This window comes from Sebastes fasciatus, chromosome 8 (genome assembly GCF_043250625.1).
Source record: "Sebastes fasciatus isolate fSebFas1 chromosome 8, fSebFas1.pri, whole genome shotgun sequence".
Classification (NCBI taxonomy): Eukaryota; Metazoa; Chordata; class Actinopteri; order Perciformes; family Sebastidae; genus Sebastes; species Sebastes fasciatus.
In genome coordinates this window covers 13,777,048-13,784,342 of record NC_133802.1, presented here as the reverse complement: position 1 = coordinate 13,784,342, position 7,295 = coordinate 13,777,048, and positions in this window count along the sequence as shown.

Sequence of the window (7,295 nt, the reverse complement as noted above, 5' to 3'; positions counted from 1 at the left end):
CTTACCCTGGGGACAACCATTTTTTTTACCACTGTTCTAATGGAATAGCCTACAAGAAACAGTGTCCTGCAAATTTGGTCTTTAAACCATCCTGCCATTGCTGTGACTATCCCACACCCACCCCCACTGGAAACCCCTGTAATGGAATGAGCAATGGGTACTACCCTTACCTTTCGAACTCAAGTTTGTTTTACCATTGTGTTGATGGAGTTTCCCAAATCTTACAATGCCCATCAAAATATTACTATCAACATAGACAACATTGCTGTGTACATTAAGGCCCTTGAAAACCCTGTGATGGAAAGATAAATTGTTTCTACCACAACCTTCATGACCCACATTCTTATTACAACTGTGGTAATGGATCGTCCACCTCTTTGAATCATTTAATCTGACATCCCTTACTTAATTATATGGTTGTTGCATATATAGGCCTATGTAATTGTTGGTGTATCTAATGGTATGGGTGTGTTCTTGGTGGGTGATATTTAGCTATTGGTGATTGGATTTGACTTCTATAATGACACAGATGTTACATATTGCATATACAGTATTTATGTGCTGTGTTTTCTAAATGTAAACAAAAAAAAACAATTACACTCATAATAATGAAATATTAAATCAATAAAATACTTGAAATTTCCCAGACTAATATTGGCACATTTTGTTTGGTTTTGTTCTATGTTTGGTTGTTCTATATTGGTTGCTCTTTGTCTATCAGGTGTTTGTGAGATACAAGAAACAATATAGTGTGGAAACAAGCTGTGTAACAACTCATAATCTAATAACTGCTCAAAATTTTATAATTTAAATGTAATAAAATCTCATAATGTAATTATCAGTATATACAGTGAGAGCACCATGATTGCATAATGTTTGTGCATGATGTAATGTAATTATAATGTTATTACATGTAATGTTAATTAATCATGAGAAAATTATAACATTATGAACTAAGCAAAAAAAAGTTTAATAATATGATAAATTCAGAGCAATGGGACTAATAATTTTAAAAAAGAGTACTCCACCAGGTTTGGAACTTCTGCAGTTGTTAGTCTACGATAGGCTCCGTATAAAATAGGTGAGAGGACACAGTCCTGCAGTGATTCAGTGGAAAAGCACAACATATCAGAGAGAGGGACATTTATTTGTCAACCAGAAAATCTAAAATCCATCCAACAATGTCAGAGTTCAAATTAATTTCCAAATTTCCATGCGGAACAATAAATCTTATCTTATCTTATCTTATCTTATCTTAAAATGCAGGGCTGAATTTTGTTAAAAGCAGAAGAGAAAATTAAAAACAATAAATGCATGTGTGTACCTGGGTCGTCAAGGTGTTAAAAAATCCAGTTAAGAAGGTTACAGCACCATCAACCCCTCTTTTGTTACGATATGCAAACTGCAGAGGATCCAGTGAATCCTCAACAGCCTTAATTAAAATGAGTAAATGAGTAAAATGAGAAAGCTTGCTCCTTTCGGTGGGTGGTGCTTGGTTTTGGCTCAACTATTTTCAATATGGCTGCTGGGTCACAAACTTTCTCCTTTTACAGTCAAACAGTAAACTAAGATATGTTTCTGAAAACATGTGAGGTGAGAAATAGGCATTACAGTAACCAAATCTTGATTCATATTTGATCAGCACTGCCTAGTTGAACGTCTGATCAGAGTTGGAGCTTCGCGAGCAGTGACTGGCAGCTGCAAGAGAGAGTCCTCGGCTCTGAGTGGTTGTTTTTTTTCAGGCGTGGTGGAATCTTGCAAATGTCATTAAGAGCACTAGAAGGAGGTGGTGGAACCTGATTTTTTCACAGACTGTCTCATGTACTACTGTCAGCATATAGTGACGGTTTGAGAATATGACAAAAAGTATTGTCTATTAAAGTTACCGACTGTCATTTTAAGATGCTGACCATGTAACCGCACCATCCCCGGTTATGGAAGGAGACCCTCGTTGCATGTCATTTCACCTCTCTGCGCTAATTTCCAGAAAAAAATGCTTATCAGTGCATTGCTATTATCTTATATTGGGCGAGTATTTTTTAGAATTCTGGTCACTCAGTTTAAATATCGAGTTTTACACAGGCAATACAAGCAACTGACAGCTCACAATATGAAAGTATATTATGATAAAAAAGTTTGCTGCTGTCCTTTTGTTGTTCTTTAACTACATACTTTATACTTAATCTTCCAAAATCAACAGCTTTTAGGTAGTCTGAATCAATCTCTGGTGCACAATAATACGTCAGTATTACTACAAAGTTCTCAGTCCCCCTATTGGAGTGAAAACACCTTCTTAACAGACAGATATTTGAACGTGTTGGTATCATGCTGTTCCAGTGAACACAATTTTAGTTCAAAGTGAATAGGACCTGGCATAGATGACATTGTTATGTTGACCCAGATTCCATACATTGTACAATTGCTTATGGGACATTGAACATTGCAGTAATTATTCCAACCTATAGTTAACTGCCACACCCTGTCATCTGTCTAACTTTTTAATAAAAGTGCAGTCAGACATCTGTCAGTCATCAGTCACAGTTTATGATTCTTTCACCATTCTATTAGTATCCCTTTTACGCTGATCATAAAAAAATACATTTCCACTCATTCCTTTGTTGCTGCTATGTATATTGCTATACTGACTCCATCTCTCTAACTAGCTAAACTACACACATTTTTGGGAGGTCGATGAACCAGCAGACACTGTGCAGACTGTTTCTCTTTCAATTTAGTTGTATCTAATGTTATTATTGTGTGGTGTACCAATTATGTACATGTTGGGATCATTGTCAGCCTTAAATCAGTGTTGTTGCAATATTTCTTTTACAAGACAAATTATCTGTCCAAACTTGTGGTATGAGGACTGATCTCAACTCAAGTGTTTATCTAGGTTAATACTCTTGGAGAATGTCCCTTAAATGTTTTTGGTTGGGTGCTGACAACATCAGTGGCTGTTGCCTGCAACTTAAAAGCAAAAAATTACCAGCTGTGTGCAACATGCATCCAAATAATCGTTCCAATATTTTTAAGTAAACCCACAAACTGGCCACAACTAGATTTGTAGTGGCACTGATGAACACACCACAGAATATAAAACTGACCTTCTGACATAAGACAATGCTAATTGAGAGTCAAGAAACGCACCTGTTACAGGGACAAGGAGAAACTCATTGTTGAGGTAATAATATCTATGCCTCAACAAGTTACAGTCTCAACACTATAAAAATAATATTAAAAAAATGAATGTCCTAGTTATCCGTCCCTGGCTTTCCGGGTGAGAAATGGTAAAATAATGGAAAAAAAACACTCCTGAATCCAGTGCAGCACTCAATATTGATGTTGTGTGCCTCATGGAACTTAATGCTGTGTTGTGTGCTCCTGTTTAAATGTTGTGTCTGATTGGTGCTAATTGTCCTGTTTTTCTGGTCACTTTGTATAGATATAATGTTTTATGCTGGCAATTACAAGCAACTGACAGCTTTATATTATGATAAAAATGTTTGCTGCTCTCCTTTTGTTGTTCTTTAACTACATACTTAATACTTAATCTTTCAAAATCAACAGATTTTAAGTAGTCTGAATCGATCTCAGGTGCACAATAATACGTCAGTATTACTACAAAGTTCTCAGTCCCCCTATTGGAGTGAAAACACCTTCTTAACAGACAGAAATTTGGACATGTTGGTATCATGCTGTTCCAGTGAACACAATTTTAGTTCAAAGTGAATAGGACCTGGCATAGATGACATTGTTATGTTGACCCAGATTCCATACATTGTACAATTGCTTATGGGACATTGAACATTGCAGTAATTATTCCAACCTATAGTTAACTGCCACACCCTGTCATCTGTCTAACTTTTTAATAAAAGTGCAGTCAGACATCTGTCAGTCATCAGTCACAGTTTATGATTCTTTCACCATTCTATTAGTATCCCTTTTACGCTGATCATAAAAAAATACATTTCCACTCATTCCTTTGTTGCTGCTATGTATATTGCTATACTGACTCCATCTCTCTAACTAGCTAAACTACACACATTTTTGGGAGGTCGATGAACCAGCAGACACTGTGCAGACTGTTTCTCTTTCAATTTAGTTGTATCTAATGTTATTATTGTGTGGTGTACCAATTATGTACATGTTGGGATCATTGTCAGCCTTAAATCAGTGTTGTTGCAATATTTCTTTTACAAGACAAATTATCTGTCCAAACTTGTGGTATGAGGACTGATCTCAACTCAAGTGTTTATCTAGGTTAATACTCTTGGAGAATGTCCCTTAAATGTTTTTGGTTGGGTGCTGACAACATCAGTGGCTGTTGCCTGCAACTTAAAAGCAAAAAATTACCAGCTGTGTGCAACATGCATCCAAATAATCGTTCCAATATTTTTAAGTAAACCCACAAACTGGCCACAACTAGATTTGTAGTGGCACTGATGAACACACCACAGAATATAAAACTGACCTTCTGACATAAGACAATGCTAATTGAGAGTCAAGAAACGCACCTGTTACAGGGACGAGGAGAAACTCATTGTTGAGGTAATAATATCTATGCCTCAACAAGTTACAGTCTCAACACTATAAAAATAATATTAAAAAAATGAATGTCCTAGTTATCCGTCCCTGGCTTTCCGGGTGAGAAATGGTAAAATAATGGAAAAAAAACACTCCTGAATCCAGTGCAGCACTCAATATTGATGTTGTGTGCCTCATGGAACTTAATGCTGTGTTGTGTGCTCCTGTTTAAATGTTGTGTCTGATTGGTGCTAATTGTCCTGTTTTTCTGGTCACTTTGTATAGATATAATGTTTTATGCTGGCAATTACAAGCAACTGACAGCTTTATATTATGATAAAAATGTTTGCTGCTCTCCTTTTGTTGTTCTTTAACTACATACTTAATACTTAATCTTTCAAAATCAACAGATTTTAAGTAGTCTGAATCGATCTCAGGTGCACAATAATACGTCAGTATTACTACAAAGTTCTCAGTCCCCCTATTGGAGTGAAAACACCTTCTTAACAGACAGAAATTTGGACATGTTGGTATCATGCTGTTCCAGTGAACACAATTTTAGTTCAAAGTGAATAGGACCTGGCATAGATGACATTGTTATGTTGACCCAGATTCCATACATTGTACAATTGCTTATGGGACATTGAACATTGCAGTAATTATTCCTACCTATAATTAACTGCCACACCCTGTCATCTGTCTACCTTTATAAAAGCATCACAGCCATACATTTTGTCAGACATCAGTTACAGAGACAGTACATGCTTCTTTCACCATTATATTTGTAAGTATCCCTTTTACTCTTTTCATTGATTTTAACAAACCACTTTTTTACTGATTTCCTTGTTACTCACAGGTGTATTGATAAGCCTGCTCCATCTCTCTACTCGCTAGAATACACATTTTAGGAAGGAGGGGGGGCTGAACCAGCAGGCACTGAGAAGACTTTCTCTTTTAATTTTGATATACCTAATGTTATTATTATTATTGAATGTTGTACCAATTGTATAGATGTCGTGATCAGTCCTAAATCGATGCTGCTGCATGACACAGGCAATTAATTGATCAAACTCGATTGGTTATAAGCATACAGTATTGCACCTGTTGAGTCAGATCAGACCAGATCTGATCACGTCTTCTAGGGTTAAAAACACACCTTTACTGACAATGCAGAGCTGTAACTAAGACCGAAGACTGATTTACAATGCAGCAGTTGGCTCATAAGTTTGGAAATGTTTATGAGAGTAGTTCTTCTTCTGTGTCTTCCAATTCATACCTTCATTTATACATATGTGGTTAGAATGACACCGTGTGTGTGGCTGGCTGCAGCACCATGTCCTTCCCAGTGGACATCCTATACTTTTGGCATTTGAAAGCTGTATCATTACATTTTTCTCTAAAGCTTGATCACCTAATTTCTCTTTTAAAGTAATTGCTTACATGTATGAAAGGTTTTGAGTGTGTACTGTAATACCTGATGAAGGGAAGTGAAAATATCATGGGTCCAGGAAAAAGAGAAATATTTCTGAAGCAGGTGCTTGGGTTTGACTAGGTGATGGTGCAGCTGTGTTTTCCAGCCAGTATTCTCACAATTGCTAAAAAAGATAATTAAACTATGCTGAGTGACAACCATCCTGTTTTGCAAAATGTTTTGACCTACTAAAGACAATGCTAATTGACACTCAAGAAAATCAGCTGTCACCGGGGAGGAGTTTGTGCAGAAAGATGTGCAGTTTTCTGCCCTGAAATCCATTTTTTTGTGTGAACAATAAAATCATAATAATAGCTGTGTGAGGTTTTGTTTAATTAATAATTTTGTGTATATATATTTCCAGCTGTATATTAATCAAATTCCTCTTTTTCTGCTTATCCACATAGTAGCAAAATGTGCAAGCTCACTCTAACTGCAGGTAAGGCATGCTGGTCAAGTACATGTTTCCTTAAAGCGTATCTTATCTTATCTTATCTTACATCAAGTCGTATCAAGACAAGCAGATTGTTTTTGTTTTGTTTACAGTGAGAGTAAATATAATCTATACTCTGGATAACCAACACTGTGTGTGTTGTGTGGATTATCCAGAGTATATAATAAATTAGATTCATCATCAATAAACTTTCCTCTTGAATTTTGAAAATGTAAAACAAAATTCCATTCACCTGCAATGTATTGGGGTGACTGCAGAAATCTCAGGGAGTAATATCTCATTAAATACAATCAAACCTATCTGTAATGCTACAGACCAGTAGAAGAGAAAACCTGTGGGGATTTATATTTTGTAATTTGGGTGAACTGATCTGTTAAACTTTGTTTTTAACCTAATACTAACCAGTCTGTCACTTTGAAGGTCTCTGTTTGGTCATCGCCAGCTTGGGTAAGTTTATAACATGCATTGATCATAATCAACCATCTTACTAGCAAATTAACAATGCCCGTAATTTAGCAATTGTTGATGGAAAAGATCTTGATATAATTGATGTCTTCAAAAACGAATTAAAACCATCATGATTTTCTTCCATGTCTCAGCCTCAGCCTCAGCCTCAGCCTCAGCCTCAGCCTCAGCCTCAGCCTCTTCCTTGAGGCTGGTGTGTTACTATGCCAGTGGAGCTAAAGACAGGGACGGCGCGAAGGTCACGGTTTCAGATATCGATCCGAACTTGTGTACCCATCTGATCTATGCCTCTGCTCAGATTAACGAAAAATACAGGCTGGCCCCCACATATACAAAGGAACGAAAAAATTACCGGTCCTTTAATGCACTCAAAACCAGGTC